Genomic DNA, 18,386 nt, shown 5'->3' with positions numbered 1-18,386 from the left:
CTCACGAGCATCAGCGCTTCATATCAGCTTCTGGTGTTTCTATTACGCATGTACGAGTTGGCATCGTGGCGCAAGAGCAAACAACTGCTCATATAAACATCTGCAATTCTTCAACATATGTTTGTGCGCGCAACATTTGTACATATATTTAGTCTCATTTCGTGGCGGGTCGCTTATTTCAAAATTGTAACAAGGTCACCTTCCCTCCGCATGCTTCGCATAACGTCGATTTCCAGGTACGTGGGACCTGCCGAGTTTTTTATCGTTGCCTGCTATTGTTCCATCAATTTTTTATAAATAAAACTTTTAAAATTGTTTGGAACTGCGTAAATATATGCTTTAGCGTAGTGGTAATAAAACTATTTTCTTATAAGTCAGCAATGTTGTTTCTGTTCACCTTTTTTGGCTCCATTTTTCGCGCTGTTCGCCTACCCGAGCCCATTTGTTTAAAACTTGACTGAGTCCACCAAAAAAGTAAAGATGCCGTAGACTTCTTATGTTGTGTGTGACTATCGTTAGGGCCGCCGTGCAGCGGTTTTAAAGTGAAGTAAAGATTACTTGCCTGTCTTCAACAGACCACATTTTTATTTCTTCTCTGCATGTGAATGACAGTAAAGAAACATAAATCACGCTCTAACATTTGCCTGTTAACAACAATACGATGTCTTCGGCTTCACAGCTTTTTTTTGCTTGATTTATTTACCTGTTTTCCCTTACCGCTCATTAGAGCCTACAGTACTCTATAAGGAACGATAATGATTCCGGGTGACTTACATGACCTAGATCAAGCAATATCATTCTAACGCCTACTGCGCTTTGGTTTCGGTGTTGAGCTGGCAGTCCCAAGCGGCATTGGTGAATATAAGCACATGCTAAAAACTTTTTGATGTTTTTCCGCGCGTTGGTTCTGTTGGAATGTGTATATAAAGTCTTCGCTGCTGTGCTGATCACTAAGCGTTTCTGGTGCAGAAACCATGGCAAAAGTTTCGTGCTGGAGTGCGCTGGCCATATTGGCCGCATTCATCTTTCTTCTGTCATTGGTGCTGAATGACGGCAAGTCGTGCGCCACTGCAGCCCCAACTGCCCCACCACGCCAAGATCTTCCAGGGGCCGCAGGAGGTGGTCCACCAGCCCGTCTAGATTGGCGCATGCCACTACGTCGCTGGGGCCTTGTTTTACCTGGCGGAGGCCACGGAGCATTACCTGGTCCACCTCAAATGCCCGCACGTATGAATGCACACATCTTCACATCGAATCATGAAAAACTTTATATCATACGAACAGTTTTAATTAATAGCGGAATGACACTCTAATGTTTGAAAGCAAGTGATAGAGCGCAGCGCTACTAGAGAGAAAATGTTTGTTTCCAAAACCAGACTGCTTATAAAGCACCCCGCCAAGCAGAGAGTGGCAAGCAGCCACTGTGCCTAGGCGAAATGACGAGAAGATAAAGCCGAAGGCCACCCTTTCCGCTCGTAGCTTAGCCTGTTAAAGAAAAATGATATAGGGGGCTTCCTAATCACATGTCATTAAATGCTTGGAATAGTGCGACTTCAACCATCTCCGCACACTGGAGTCAACCACCACATATGACATATCTTTGTTTAGTGGCGAAGCTCCTAAAGGAGCAGTTATACTGTGATTTGTTCGTGACCACGTATTTTACGGACAACTCAGCAGGGGGCGCTAGTGTTTTTGTGGTTTGTGGAGGCTGTGATTTGTAAATGGTGGTGCTGCTTACATTGCTTGGCACGAAAATGCGGTCAAGGTCGAGCAGGTCGGTTGGTGCAGAAGCAGCATGCAACAAAAGATAAGTTTTCCTTTATTTTTTGTGTTTGTCGAAACCATTAGTATTTTTTCTCTCTTAATCGATAACTTGCGTTTCGAGTACTGCAGATGTGGGACACGGGCAACGTTGCAGTGACGTTGACCACGGGAACGGGGTAGGCGGCTGTTTTGAAAACGTTCGAGGTGGCAGATAAGTGGTTAAATAGCTAGAGCCGAACACGAAGGGGACCTAGTGAGAGCCTACTAGCGAAAGTGAACACGTGCGTTTACGGTGTAGGCGGTAGCTTCTAACAGTTGTTGAGGTAGGTGAGTTAGCGGAGGCGGCTGTATAGCGGAATCAGGGTTGAGCTTAGGGCGTTTGGGCACTTGGTCCGATGGTCGGGCGGGCGATGGCTAAGGAGGCTAGGAAATTACGGGCGAGAGTGAGCTGGTGCAGTGCGAGGAATGCAAGCGCTGGTGCTACTTGGATGAGACAGAATTCTCGAGTTGGGCCGACACGCAGAAGGCGAGCATCGTGTGCAGGCTGTGCGAGGCACTGAAGGCGGCTGTGCAGCGCATGGAGGCTATGATCGAGGGGCTTCAGGGGGAGCTTAGGGCGGCACGGGAGCAGAGGATAGAACTCCACAGACGGCTGGGAGCTTCGCGTGAGTGGGAGGAGGCTACCACCAATCTATTAGAGCAAATAAAAGGCGACCTTCGAAAAGAACGGTAAGGGTGGACCGAGCTCGAGAAGCGGGTAAAAGAGCTAATGGCGCTTTGCCCCGGCCCCGAGCGGTGTGAAACGGAAGGCGTGGGTAGCGGAGAAGGCGACAGGCGGGAAGGAACAGGCGAGAAGGGAGGTCAGGAGGCCGCAGTGTCTGACCACAGCACGGAGACTCCGAGAAGATAGAGATCGGTGGCGCGGCAGTTTTCGAGCAGGGCAGAAACACAGGACTGACAGCAGAGAGAGCAACAGGTGGAGCAAACAGCGGCACCATCACAAGCAGGAAGCCAGCAATTGGAGCGTAGAAGGGTCCTAGTGGTGGGGGACTCTAACGTGGCAAGGGTTAGGGATGACGTCTTCACGACAGTGAAGAAAGATGGAGAGTGAGGGTGGAGGCCCAGTCAGGAAAGAGAATGGTGCATGCACTGGCCAAAGCTCAGGAGGTTGTAGAGGACAGCAGGGAGGGCGAAAATTTCGTCATTATTCATACTGGGCTCAATGATGTGTTGAAGGGCAAGGATCAGAACCTTAAAAGACAGTTAGAGGGTGGGATGCGTAAGCTCCGAGAAGCCTTTGAGAGCGTGCATGTGACCATATGCACAGTCCCAGAGGTCTGGGGGCAGTCTCGCGGAGGCCAACTCTGTGATCTAGGGAATGAGCCGGCAGCTCGGAAACAGCGTAATGGAAGTAAACCAAGACGTGTACGAGCCCGGCGCTAGCTCCTTTGCACAGGATGGCATTAACTACAGTGGTGTGACGGGCAGGAGGGTCGGTAATAGAATGGGTCGTCAAGCCACAGCTTTTTTAGGGAGACCCAAAGCTTTGAAGCTCACAGTGTAGCCAAGGACGGTTCTAAAGGGGCACAAATATTCAAGCCACACGGAGTCCGTGGGAGAAGAAATCGACGTAAGCACAAGGGCCGAGCTAAGTCAGACGTAGGCTATATTAACATGCAGCGTGGCAGGAATAGGTTAAAGTGGGGAGAGATAGAAGAGCAGTTGAGGCAGGAAGAGCTGATGGTATATGGGGTTGTGGAGACACATCTTCGGGACATGAAGCAACCACCTTGCAATCCAGACTACGTATGGGAATATTGCAATAGAACAGAAGGCAGCAAAAAAGGGAGGTGGAATTGGTGCAATAATACATAAAAGTATGGGTTGGCAAAGAGTCAAGCAGGACTGCATGGAGCATTTATAGTTAAGAGGGAAAGTAGCTGGGCAGATGACACTTCTTGGTTTGCTGTACTTTGTGGACGGGAGTAAAGGCCAGAGAGGAAAACCAGGCAATGGTGGAGTGTATGTGAAAGAACATCAAGGAATTAGGAGAAGAGTGCGAGATCAATAAACTAGGAGACATGAATGCGCACGTAGAAGGTGTAGATGGGTATACTGACCCAACAGCCAAATTGATCATGGCTATGTGTGAAAGGCATGATTTGATCATTTGCAATAGTACTGAGAAGTGTGAAGGGCAAATAATATGAGAGGTAGGAAGGCTGCAGTCGACGCTAGACTATGCACTGTTGTCACATAGGATGTATGATAGGCTCAGGGCAATGCACATAGATGAATGTGGTTCCAGAAGTCTGGGTACTGATCACAAACGTATCAAGCTAAGTTTTGGAAGAGAAGTGAAAGTGGAAAGGAGACAAGATCAGCAACTGCAGGAAAAGTTTCTATTCAGAAAAGCGAATCGAAATAGCTACTAAACAAATTGAGAAAGCAATCACTGAGAATAATAACGCAGTGTGGACATACAAGAATTTATTTGAACTGTTTGAGCAAGAACTCGCTAAGGCATGTGACAAGTCACCGCGGAAAAGAAGACACAAACCAAAGATTTGGTGGGATGAGGAAGTTGAGAGAGCCATAGCAAAACGTCAGGAAGCCGCTGGGGAACACGGACATGTTAAGCAGCGGGGTTAATTGACAGATGATGATTAAAGAAAATGGGACATCTTTCTAAGCTGTAGAAAGGAAGCATTCCTTCCAATCAATGATAAGATTAGAAGAAAGGGGGCTCAGTGGCTGGCAGAAGTACATAAAAAGGATAGAAAGGCAGCTGCGAAATTTCAAAACCATCTAAACTACATAAGAAATGAGACAAGCCTAGAACAAAGGTTTATACCTACAGCTCAAGGTGCTAGGCTAGAAGGGGGCGAAGATATTGAATATATAAGAGCAAGGGTGACAAAAAAACTTCAACAAAAAGTGCCTTATGCACCACAATAGACAAAGATGCATCAAGTAACACAATGGCCCCATTTACACAACGAGAGTGGGAAAGGGCTGAGAAGAGGGTTCTTAGTAGTAAATCAACAGGCCCAGATAGAATTTCAATTATGCTGATAAATACATTGGGTCCAAAGTCTAAACAGACTTTGAGAGAGGCAGTTAGCAAATCAATAATCGATGGTGAAGTCCCCGATAGATGGAAGCTTAGCAGGATGAGCATAATCTATAAAGGAAAGGGGGACAAAACTTACATAAACAACTAACGTCCTATAACAGTGACATCAGTGGTTTACAGGGTGGGAATGCAGATTATAAAGGAAAGACTGCAGGCATAGATAGAGGATGAGGGGGTGCAGGGGAAGTGCAGAATGGGTTACGGAAACACAGGAGGTTGGAAGACAATCTGTTCTCACTGAAGCTGTGCATCTAAATAGCAGAAAAGGAACACAGGCCCCTGTGGCTAGCATTTTTGGATATCAAGGGAGCATACGATAACGTGGTTCAAGATGACTTGTGGGGAATACTGGACATACTAGGGGTGGAAGACGGAGTCACTAATGTTTTAAAGAATATCTATAAAAGTAACAAGGTAAGTTATAAAGTGGGAAAAACAGGTATCCAAGCCCATAGAGGTAAAACGGGGGCTTAGGCAGGGGTGTCCTCTGTCACCTTTGTTATTCATGATGTACCTACAAGGATTAGAGGCCAAATTAGAAAGAAGTGGACTTGGCTTTAACCTCTCTTTAGTCAAACAAGGAAAACTCATTGATCAGGCACTACCAGCATTGATGAACACTAATGATATAGTGCTAATGGCCGACAACAAGGAAGATTTGCAAAGATTGGTGGACATCTGCGGTAATGACAGAGATAGGTTAGATTTTAGATTCAGTGAGAACAATCAGCAGTCATGATTTTTAATGATAATGAAGGCAGTGAGCTCAGGATACAGAAGGTCACGCTAGAGACAACAGATAAATAGAAATATCTGGGCGCAATGGAACCGAGTATTTAAGGGAACACAAAATATACGTAACGACTAAAGGTAACAGGAACGCAGCAGTGAAGAAAAATAGGGCACTGTGGAATACAATAGGTATGATGTGAGAGGAATATGAAAAGGGGTCATGGTACCAGGTCTGACGTTCGGCAATACGGTCTTGTGCATGAGATCAGAAGTTCGAGCAAGATTAGAAATTAGGTAACGTGGAATATGTAGGCTTGCTTGAGGAGCTCATGGGAATACACAAAATCAGGGAGTGCAAAGTAATATGGGATGGACATCATTTGAGGGCAGGAAAGTTAGCAGCAAGATAAAATTTGAGAAGTGATTGAGAGAAATGAGGGAGGAGCGTTGGGCTAGAAAGGTTTTCAGCTACTTGTGCATGAAGAATGTCGATACAAAATGGAGGAAGAGAACCAGAAAATTGGCGGGTGAATACTTGGAAAACAGCAGGGGGCAACCAAAAAGAACTATCGGTTGAGAAGAAGACGAAGGAAACGAAGACCGGCATGTAGAAAATTGGCATGATGAAAAAGTTCGCACTGGAGATCTATCGAACTTTTAAGCAGGAAATTACCAGGGAAAAGATTTATGATAATAGTCGGGGTAGTTCTTTACTATTTGAGACCCGCACGGGAATATTGCGAACCGAGACTTATCGTGCCAAACACGAAGGGGTAGACACGGTATGCAGTGCATGTGTGGAACAGGAAACTGCCGAACACTTGATAATGTTCTGTAAAGGGCTTCAGCCTATAGTTCAGGAAGATGGCGCAGAGTTTTTCAAAGCACTGGGGTTTAGAGACAGGAAGGGCAAAATAGACATTAAGCGGGTAGAATGAACTAGAAGGAGGTTATCTTATTGGTTGCTAAAGTCAAGGCACGAGTGAAAATTAAACCATTCATTGCAAAGTACGTGTCCTATATTTCACTATCTAAAGGAAAAAAAATGATAAGTCTAGTTGGTGGTTCACTAAGTATTACGGCTAGGTGGCGTTGGCCGCCGCCCGATCTGAAGGGTACAGCCACATTAGTCAATCCATCCATCCATGCAACAGACAAACATGCAGACAGACAGACGGATGGACTTATGGGGCAGACAGATAGAAGGACGGATGAATTCACGGTTTACAAATAAAACCCCGTGGATCTTCGCCCCTCTCAGCTTCACTCACTCCGCGGATATGTTGTTAATATTTTTATATCAAAACGTTCTTCGCCGAGCATAAGCAAGCCAGCCCCACCAAAATGGACATCATTCTGGCGAGTCAAATTACTGTATATTGACCAGGAATAACAAAAGGCCGAAAATCACTTCGCACGAGAGCTCACTGCAAGAAGCACTGCCTATGCCGGGCGGTTTGTTTAATTTTTAATAGTGTTCTGTCAATCGCTCACCTAGTTATGCACTCACTTAGCACTGTGTGATGTTGCGAATCGATTGTTCGCCATATAAAGAACGAACGATGTGAATTTGTCCGTAAGAGTTTTAGAACCCCCCTGTTTTTGTGCGCCATCACCCACTGAATGCGCGGTTTTTGGGGTAAGTTTTTTGGGGAAGCATCATAGCGCCCGGCCTCATCTTGGGCGCCTATGACCGCGGTGCTCAGCGCGGGGGAGTACGTGGATGTGAGGCGCGAAGAAGCTTCAACAGACTGAATCCAATCATATTTGTTACAGAACAAGATAACACCCAGAAGCAAAACCTCTTTGATACTAGTCTGTCACTTCAGTGTTTATAATATAGATAATCAGGCCTATACCTTTGTCACCAACTCTGATTGTCAACTGTCAAGGTATATGAAAAATTGTCGCTATAGCCGAAACATATGTATGTGCATGTGAATAAAAATATTTGCCATGAATAAACAACAATCCAAGTTGTGACAGAACAATACGAAGCACCTCCAAGCCCAATTCATTTCCACTAGTCAGTGACTGCAACGTAGACGTTATGCACCTTAGGACATATTCGACTCCTTCCGTCACCTTATGTCACTCAATTTACGTGACAAGAGGGAAAGCTCGGGCAATGTAGGGCTACTCAGCCATACGAGGGCCAGTACTTGACCCAGGCGTCACGGCTCGCGCTTTTTTGTCTCAATAATGTCACAAACATGCCTACTCTTTCACAAATGAACTTTAAAATTAAATTATAAAAGCTATTCATGCAATGTAAAGAGTGGTTTAGGTTTTCTCTTACGAACAGTCAAGGCGTAAGCAAACAACGCCATAATAAAGAATAAAAGATCTCTCATATCTGATACATTTACGGGTCACTCATGAAGAGATTTGGTGCCAGGATTCAAACGTGTGCATACCAAGGTTTAAAATAACTGAAACCTTGACATCTATTCTCAAATAAAGCCTTGATGTTTCACAAATGTGTATGGACCATTTGCGACCACAGGAGACACCTCACAAAAGCAATGCTTTAGACCCATCTTGCTTGTGACGCTCAGGAACGTACGTATTCAGTATATATATATATATATTTACGTGGTGAAGACAGTTATATGCGGCCTGCGAGTGACAGGCTCACAGTCCCGGTCTTTGAGGCGCCTGCCCTAGAGCACAAGAGGTGAAAACAGATAGTCATGAAAATAAGCGTCCCTCAACGTAGCGACGCAATAACACCATTTTCAATCTGAAGCGAAATTCGAGTGACGGCGGCCCCACCATGGTGGTTTAGTGGCTAAGGTACTCGGCTGCTGACCCGCAGGTCGCGGGTTCGAAACCCGGCTGTGGCGGCTGCATTTCAGGCTCGTGTGCTCAGATTCGGGTGCACGTTAAAAAGCCCCAGGTGGTTGAAATTTCCGGAGCCCTCCACTACGGCGTCACTCATAATCACATGGTGGTTTTGGGACGTTAAACCCCACATATCAATCATCAATCGAGTGACGTCGTTGGCTGCTATGACTACGTCACAGCAGTGTTAGTTTAGCGGGATAACGTTAATTGTTAGGTAGACACGCAACTGCAAACCTGTTTGATGGCGCGTCTTATCGTCAATATTAAGTCCATGTTCAGTGAAAGTGTTGCGTCACAATTTACCCATGGGTTCTGAGCGAGCCTCCGAGCGGTAGACAAAGAAGCGGTGGACGACCGGTTTCAAACGACTCTGGTCATTAGGACTCCTCATCTTCCTCCTCCTCCGTTCCAGGGCAGTTAGGCTGCCGCCCCCGTCTAAGCAGGAATAAGTTTTAACCGGTCGAGGTTGCCTATGCCTTTTCACTACCGTTCCAGGAGTACGTGTATGGGACGACGACAACTCCGGACATAACAGCGGTGACGAGGAAGTGGATTTGGACCTGATACGCAACGCTTTGGCAAGCGAATCATGGCTACGCAAGGGCTTCAGAATCGACTACCCGAATTCATCAGCTCATTATGGTCATCGTGATTTGAACGCCTGCAATTTTACTTCGGGGCTAACAACATCACTGATGCAGCAATGAAAAGAGCCAACCTGCTAACGCTGTGTGGGGAGCAAACATTTGACACAGTCTGTGCCCTGATTCAGCCACGCACTCCAGCAACTGTGTGCTACCACGACATCGTAGCAGCGCTACAAAATCACTATGATTCAAGGCCATCGTAGGTCTACAGCCAAACCCGCTTCCAAAGGTGAGACCAAGTGGAAGACGAAGAAGTGTGCGATTACGTGGCGGCTCTTAAACAACTCGCTGTTGATTGCAATTTCGGGATGCCGACCTGAGGAACTTCAGGTACTGCGCAGGAGGGATGATCGACTACCACGCCTGCTAACACCACTATATATGCTCCCCTTGGACGTTATGTTGAGGGATCGTTTTGGGTGCGCACTGCATGACGTAGGACTGCAACAATGCCTGTTCGCAGGGACGGGTTTCACATTCTGCAAAGCGTAAGGCATCGCGCTGTGAGCGGAGAGCGCCGGTCACCAGCACAGGGATATTCGACGGAACATTGAGTTAGTGCACCACACCAGTCAGCAGCGAGGGCATTCTGCTACCACGGCAAACTCAAGAGAAAAAACACAGTGATGTTAGCGGTGCGATGACATGCACGATCCCCAAGTATGTCGATTCAAGACAACTACGTGCAGTTTTTGCTAAACACGGGGACACATCAAAAAGGCATGCATATCCAAGCGCAAACAGCCCAGGCCGAAGGGTTCAGCACAACGTAATCACAACGTTAACGCTAAAGGGGGCCAGACAGAAGTTAGTAGAGCCGGAACATCTCTTACGTGAGCGGCTCTATACGACTTAACCACCGTTGTGAATCTCGGCGTGAGGCCCAAGGTAATTGCAGGAATTGTAGTACACCATCGCCCCATCAAGTTCGAGGTGGATTCTGGGGCAGCATGCACGTTAATCAGTGAGGATACTTTTCGAGCTACTTGGAGTGAGAACACGCCCACTAGCTCTCCAGCAAGATGACCCGCAGCTGAGAACGCGGTCAGGACATTGCCTTCAACTAGTGGGTTGTCCCAACGTAGAGTTCTACTACAATTGCCAGACCCACCATCTTCCATTGCATGTCGTCCACGGCTCCGGATCAAGCCTTTTAGAAAGAAATTGCTTCTTCCCTCTTGGAGTAGTCGTTGGCAAAGTTAACCATGCATCCAGCCAACCGTCAGTTGAGGAGCTCCAAGAGAAGTACTAGCGGTTTTTTCCGAAAAAAATACCAGGAAACAACGGAACTCCAGTCACACTGGAGCTGCGAGAAGATGCAGCGCCAAAAACTTTGAAAGCTAGGTCGGTACCTTTTGGTCTACAAACGTCAGTCGAGAATGAGCTTGACAGACTACCGGAGCCAGGGATGATTGTAATGACGCAACATTAAGAATGGTCTACACCACTCAATGTCATCTGAAACAAGGACGGTACCCTAGGCCTCTGCGGAGACTACCAGAGCACAATCAACCTCACTACAGACATCATCCTACCCCTGCCGACACCAAAACGGGATTTTAGCACGCTTCAGGGCGAAAAAATTTTCAGCACTTTAAATTTGACACAAGTCTATAAGCAACTTAAGGTGAGCGAATTAACATGTTTACGGCTCACGATAAGCATTAGTGAAAAGGCAAGCATTCGGCATAGCTGCATCACGAGCAATCTTTCAGAATTTTATGGAGTCTACACTTAGCAGGATCCCTGGAGTTAGCGTCTCTTTAGATGGTGTTATAATCGGGGGCGCCTCCAATGGAGCGAACACAGAACGCTTGGAGCTTATTCTTCAAAGGCTATCAAATGCTAATTTGCGCATGAGCAAGGAAAAATGTGTTTTTGTGGTGCCTGAAGGGAAGTTTCATGGACATCAGATTGACGCGGAGGGTATTTACCCCACTGAGGACAAAGTGCGGGCAATCACAATCGCGCACTAACAAAGAAGAATCACAGTAGTTTTTAGCGCTTTTGACGTTCTAGGACTGGTACTTAGAACATCGAGCTACAGTGGCCAACAATCTAGCTTCTGCAGAAAGAAGTCCCATGAATTTCGTCGCCACACCATGAAGTCATTTGTTGCCCTAAAGGAACTGCTACGGAAGTCAACTGTTCTGCGACATTACGACAAAATGTCACCTATACTGCTAGCCTGTGACACATCACCATACGGAGTGGGAGCAGTCCTCTCCAAAGCTGACGACCAGTGACGGGAAGCCCTGATAGCTTTCGCATCGTGCACCCTATCACCGGCAGAGAAGAATTATTCCCAGCTATAAAAAGAGGGACTTAATTGCCATCATCTACGTAGCCGACTACTTTCGACAGTGTATTACTGGCAGAAAAGTGACCTTCATAACCAATCATCGGCCCTTATTTTGTCATCATAGCTCCCAGAAACAATGCCGCAGACACCCTCGTGATTGATACCATGGTGTTTCAAGATGTCAGCGTACTATTATGAACTCGTACATCGTACTGGCAAGAAACACCAGAACGCCGATGCACTAAGCTGCCTGCCGCAATACACCACAACAGACAAACCACCTTCGCCAAGTGATACGCTCAAGTTCGAAGCGCTGCCGAACTCTCCGCTAATGGCTGACACGGTAGCGGCATCACCGCAGGAGTGGATGGTCTTGAAGGAAATCTACACAGCTCTACAGGAAGGCAATCTGTACAAGCTCAAGGGTAAACACTTCAACGATTACCGCAAGCGAGCTATGTAGTTGAGCACTCATCGTGGCTGCGTCACCTAGCAATCAAAGGTGGTGATTCCTGCAGCACTTCGTGAACAGGCCATGCCGCTGCTCCACGGAGCTATCGAGATATTGTTGCCATAAAGAAGTGCGCCAGAAGGTATTTGTGATGGCTGGGTATCGACTGTGACATTGAATCAACAGTTCATGATTGCCAGCCTTGCCAATGCAACCACAGAGCCTCACCAAGAGCTTTTATATTAAAATGGGAAAGACCATAAACATCTTGGAACAGCCTGAACATTGACTTTGCTAGACCTATCGAAGGATCTTCATTCCTGGTGGTTGTTGACGCACACACCAAATGGCTTGAGGTAAAACAAATGGCCACAAAGACATCGGCGGCAGTTATCGACACTGTGCGGTCGTTGCTTGCAACGTTCGGACAACCGCGCATGGTTGTCTCAGACAACGGCACTTCGTTTGTGTCCACGAAGATTCTCAAGTTTCATGAGACAATTGCGTCGTCTTTTACGTCAGCTCCATACCACCCGGCGACCAACAGGCAAGCCGAGCTCTACGGGGCAGAGCTCAAACGTGCCCTCGCTAAAGATCAGACCGGGACAATGCAACGCCGCGTCACACGCTTTCCTTAAAACAGCACAACACTATTCGAAACTCCACAAAAAAACGCCAGAAAAACTGATGTTTGGCTGAGAAATGTGAACCCAGCTGACAGTAACTGTCCCGGAGCTTTCGGCGAAGACATTGCTCAAGGAAAAAAGCTCCCGAATAGCAGGAGAATCGAAAGTGGGCACCGCATATATTCCCGCCAATTTAACAGAGGGCCTGGCTGTGTTGATACAAGGGTGCTCAAACGCACAGGTTTGCAGCCATGGCTCGTGGACATCGGCGGGAAGGCCATATGCCACCACCTTAATCAGCTACGTCATCCAGGTAGTTTGGATGAGAATTTTTCATTCAAGCAGGCACCCCGACAGCAGCTTCGTTGCACTCAGCGTGGCATCTCGCACCGGATGAACCGGTGCCGCCACCGACCCGCACTGAATACAAGGGAAATAACACATAGTGAGCCGAGGCTCCTTTTCCGCCTAGAGCGTCTACGTGACAAAGATGGCCCCCAGATTACTCCCAAGCGACAATCTTAAGAAGGGAGGAGTTGTGTTCAAAACCACCCCTGGGTTCGGAGCGAGCCTCCATGCGGTACACAATGAAGCGGTTGACGACCGGTTGCGAACGACTTCGGTCAATTAGGACTCCTCTTCCTCCTCCTCTGTCCCCCGCTCAACACAACGACCCGCCGCTCGCTTACCCATGCCAGTTCGGCTGCCGCCCCTGTCTGAGCAGGAACAAACGAGTTTTAATCGTTCGAGATTGTCTATGCCTTTGCACTAACTTTCCAGGAATACGTGTACGGAATGACGAACACCCTGGACATAAAAAAAGTGAACATTGTGCTCGTATGCAACTTACCAATACATCGTATGTATTCTAGTTTTAAAGCTACAATGCGTGCAATAAATGCTTGTCGACACTCATAGAAGATATTCATCATATATTTGCTCTTATTTTGTATAAAACTAAGGTTTAAGTAATCTTCATGAGGCACACTGTGTGTATAACTACACAGCATACCTCAGCTTGCAATATTCCTATCATACAATAAGCCACTGCTTACTGCCCCTTTTCAGAGAAATGTTGGCGTCGGAAGATGACACAGCGTGTATTTAATGCCCTGTGTTAGGTTACTCGTAGCTCTTATTCTAACGTGCTATCAAATGAAACTACGAATTTACACCCGTTCAGAAAAAAAGCTCCGAATCTCATATATATATATACATATATTAATATATATATATATATATATATATATATAAATATATATATATATATATGTATATATATATATATTTATATGTATATGTAACGCTATGATGAATGGCAGACGTGGCCCGGCTCATACTCCATGTTAATTCTATTCTGCACTTCTTCCTCCTCTGCCTCTACTACTAACTCCTAACCATCGCTACCTTACGTTACAGGATTCCCCCTCCCCCCGAAAGAATGCTCGCGTTACATATTACAATACATGATGAACAAGCAAACGTGGAACACAAAAAATGTCTAATTGGGCTGTAGTTCCACATCACATTGAAGTTCAGTAAGATCGCACAGACTTCACAGGAGAGGGCAGCAATCCAGGGTTATCAAGTACGGCTCTGGTGGGCGAGGCTGGCTGTTACGCTCTGGACAACATAAGCATGCTTTGGGCATGGAAACCGACGGAAACGCAGCCAGTGTTCTTTCGAGGAATGAACGAGGCTGGAATGCCTTGCAAAATCGACAGTTTCGTTGGCGTCGCATTTTTCGTCGTGAGTGACACAAATGCGGTGCATGCAGTTTGCATGCCCGTTGATCGTGGCTGATTGGGTGCTGCTTGTGTTCCTGCTGATCACAAGCGGTTGCTTTGTGGCTTTTGGGGAGTTTTTTATGGTGATGACGCAGATGTTCAGACCGAAGGCGCAATCTTGAACGCTGGTGCGGAAGAGTTCCTTGGCTTTTCTTTCTGCGAAGATAGCTCAGACGGGGAATCAGTCTTTTCTTTAGTGTATGTTGATCATGACACTCTTCAGGCCGCAAGTATCCTTGCGATGTAGTTTTAGTTGTTCGTTGCCGATGTTGGTGTGGGCGTTTTAGCTGTTGTGGTTCCTTTTGTTGCTTTTGTTGGCATTGCTGATGTTGCACTGTCTGACGAGGTGGACTTCCTTTGGAATCATGAGCCCGCTTTTCTTTGTAGGTTGACGTGACCAGTAAATAGTTGATACTTGTTAGGGCGTCGCGATTTGTGTCAGGCAATAAAGATAGTGCGCCAGAATTGGCAGACACAAATCTGCTGAGGCTCTTGCAACGCCATTCTTGATGGATGTTTCTGGCATAGGGAAGTTCTTGATAGTTGATCCTTCCGAGCCTCCTGCGTGGGTTGGGCTCTCAGGTGGCTGGGAATTCGAGGGCGACACTGCGAAAGGATCGGTTTGGTCATATTGTAATTGTGAATGACTGTCTTTCTGTGGAACGAACGATGCGGGCTCTTCTGACGCATGAAACTGAACTGTAGGTGACGGGCTTGACTGAGTGTCCTCGGGGCTTCTCCGCTCTATTCCGACCATAGTGAACGCGTGAGACGCGAGGTGGGCGTTGTGCGCGCCCGAAGATCCACGCGACGGAAAAACAGGAGATTGGTCAATGCGTGAAGGCTGCTTTTGACTGTGAAGACCGAGTGCGGTCGTCTTTGGATGGTTTGAAGTTTTCGTTCGTCGTCGTTTTTTCTTGGTGTGGTGATGGCACTGAGAAAATTGCGGGTAGTCATCGCCGTTGAAGGGGGAGACGGTGTCGGTAGTCCTAGCGTTATTTACGAGTGCATTGCAAGCATCATTCGTGTCAAGGGAAGCAGTAGATACATTTTCGTTTTTATCAACGAGACTTGCATTCAATGGTGACTCTGTACTTTTTCGACTTTGGGTTGGTCCAGTTCCCGAGGATGACATCGCCGCAAACATGGCTTGACGTGGTCCCGATTCCGTATATTTGTTTCTTTGCGGGAGAATTGAGCTACGCGTTCCTGAAGTACAACGGCTTTCTGAATGGCAGTGGCTTGACAAGGTGTTTTCCCGAGGCGCCAGGTCTTCTACCATGAATAGGGAGTCCTTATAAGGCAAGTGGTGAGTATTAGGGGTGCTTGAAGAACCGCGTGATGAAAACCCAGATGGTGGACCACGTGTGCGAGACGAACAGTGAAGGACATCAGGTGGTTGAGCAACGTCTCGTGTCATATGCTGAAGCGATGACTTCGGAAATGTCGTGTTTCACGCAGAAGGGAGGCGCGCTTGGCGGTTGGGTTTTTCCCAATATACGCATGGCCTTCTGCAAGTAAACTAAAGTGCCCCTTCGTCTTGAGGCAGTTGTCGATGCGCGCTGGGCTTTCGAATGGTAGAGGACTGCTTAGGAAATCGACGATAGTGTGCGGTTGTCTCTAGATCATTTAAATCCTCACCGGTGACGTAGTCACTGAAGTTCGTAATCATCTCCCGTTCCGGCCAAGATGCAGCGGTAGCGTGGAACTCGAACAGGTCGAACCAGTCCTGTACAGGTCCATCGTCCGCTGCTCCGGTGTACTTGGGGATAGGAAGGTCGTCTGATGCTGCTGTCATGATGCTTGGTGGTCTTGGTGGTCCGCTATCGGTCACTGGGTCTCGCTGAGGTCTTCGATGATGATGGCCGGGCGATGAAGTGGTTGCGAGGTCTTCATCCTGTCGACTTGTGTAACGCTATGATGAATGGCAGACGTGGCCCGGCTCATACTCCATGTTTATTCTATTCCGCACTTCTTCCTCCTCTGCCTCTACTACTAACTCCTAACCATCGCTACCTTACGTTACACAGCTCTTATTCTAACATGCTACCAAATGAAACTACGAATTTACCCATTCAGAAAAAAAGCTCCGAATCTCATATATATATATAAATAAATAAATATATATATATATATATATATATATATATATATATATATATATATATATATATATATATATATATATATATATACATATATTTATAACGTCTCAGCTACAGCTTTTGATAAACAGATTGGTCTGCTTTTTTGCAGCGGGCGGCGGATACCGACAACGCGCAAATGCCATAGTTATACGTAGATACAAGAATCATGGCAAATAGACGTCGCGGGCCATTGCACTTGCACCTTCGAGGATTTCTTCCTTCCTGCGTTCAATAAAAATATTCATAAGCAGCACAAAGACAAAGTCTACTGTCTTTTTTATTTAGGTGTGATGAGCCACTGATATTCAGTACGCCACACTGGTACTCGATGCAAGACTGCAGCTGCTTGACACGCGCATTGCGGACCTGAACTGTGAAGGCACCTGTGAAGGGACGAGATCATTTTTATACCCAATGTTTACTTTCGTCTATGCTCCGTCACAGTTGCTGATTCTCCTGCATGAAGAGCGCGTATTGAACAGGAAGCAGCGATGGACTGCAGCAGCGTGACTTCCTGACACGTGCCAGCGAAATGCATATACACAGTTTCGGCCGGGGTTCGGCCTTTGTCAGGGTATAACAGGGCATATATATATATATATATATATATATATATATATATATATATATATATATATATATATATATATATATATATATGACGTAAGAAGTCAGGGATAGTTAGGAGAAGATGAGGAAGTAGTGCTTATGGAATAAACGTTGGGTATGAGCCAGGCCACGCCATCTATTCATCACAGCGTCACGCGAGTCAACATGATGAAGACCTCCCAACCACTTCATCAGTGTCACATCATCCACGCAGTTCTCCACAAGACGCCCTGACCATACATCAACTACGAAATCATCTCCTGGCCGCACACAGCGATCAGCACCATGCCAGAATCATCGACTGCCCTTCCCATTCCCAAGGACACCGGAGCAGCGGATGATGGACCTGTACAGAACTGGTTCGACCTGTTCGAGCTCCATGCAACCGCTGCATCATGGTCGGAACGGGAGATGATCATCAACTTTACCGACTACGTCTCCGTTGAGGCTTTCAAATTCTACCTCACCCACATATTTCAAAGCGACGAGTCATGGTAAAAGATAAAAGAAAAAATGATCGTTCGGTTTAAAAATTATAATGATGACTATGACGAAGATTCGCTTATAACCGACCATCCACAGACAACCGCGCTTGGTCGCCACAGCCAAAAGCACAGCTCACGCATTGGGACACCACAAATGAATCGGTCTTTGAAACAAGAGCAATTGAAGCACCCTCTCAATGAAAAGCAGCCAGGTCTGTTTGAAGGATGAGTGTACCCTCCAACGCACCGCGTTTTGCAACTGTCTGATCGAAAACCAACCTTTACGTCATCACTGCACCGTAGCACTCCCATTACGGAGCCACCTTGTGCACAGTACTTTCCGTCTCGCGCACTTCGACCACCTCCTACTTTTCCGTCGCTTAACTCTTCAGTTGCTCACAGCGCTCACCTCGCATCTCACATGCTTACTACGGTTGATATGGAGGTGAGGAACCCTGAAGATACTCAGCCAGGCTCTGGCCCTTCTGTGCAGATGCATGCATCAGAACAGCTTTACTCGTTAGTTACACAGAAAGAAAAACATTTCCGACTAAAATCGGACCGAACTACGCCTGCTGCGGTGTCACCATCCAGTGCATGGACACTTGGGAGTCTTAACAACACAGGAGGCTCGGAAGCATCAAATCTCACACGTTTCCGAGAGCCAGAAGCGTCCATTAGGAACAGCGTCACAAGAGCCTCCTAAGAGTCTCCAGCAAATTCGAGCGCACAACCTTCATTACCCGAAATGCAGCATAACAGTCCACTGACTACCATCTGCCTGCTGGACACCACATCATGTTGCCCAGAAAATCAGTGCCCTGGTCAAAAACGGCTGCCACCTCAGCTC

General features: G+C 46.8%; 1 pseudogene; it reads left to right on the top strand.

The window, feature by feature from the left end:
- The first annotated feature begins 9,071 nt into the window (after nt 1-9,071).
- On the top strand, nt 9,072-9,621 carry LOC142767718 (uncharacterized; annotated as a pseudogene).
- The last annotated feature ends 8,765 nt before the right edge of the window (nt 9,622-18,386 follow it).

This window comes from Rhipicephalus microplus, chromosome 7 (genome assembly GCF_043290135.1).
Source record: "Rhipicephalus microplus isolate Deutch F79 chromosome 7, USDA_Rmic, whole genome shotgun sequence".
NCBI lineage: Eukaryota > Metazoa > Arthropoda > Arachnida > Ixodida > Ixodidae > Rhipicephalus > Rhipicephalus microplus.
The sequence above is the reverse complement of the archived record's forward strand: the minus strand, read 5'-3'. Positions and strand labels throughout refer to the sequence as shown.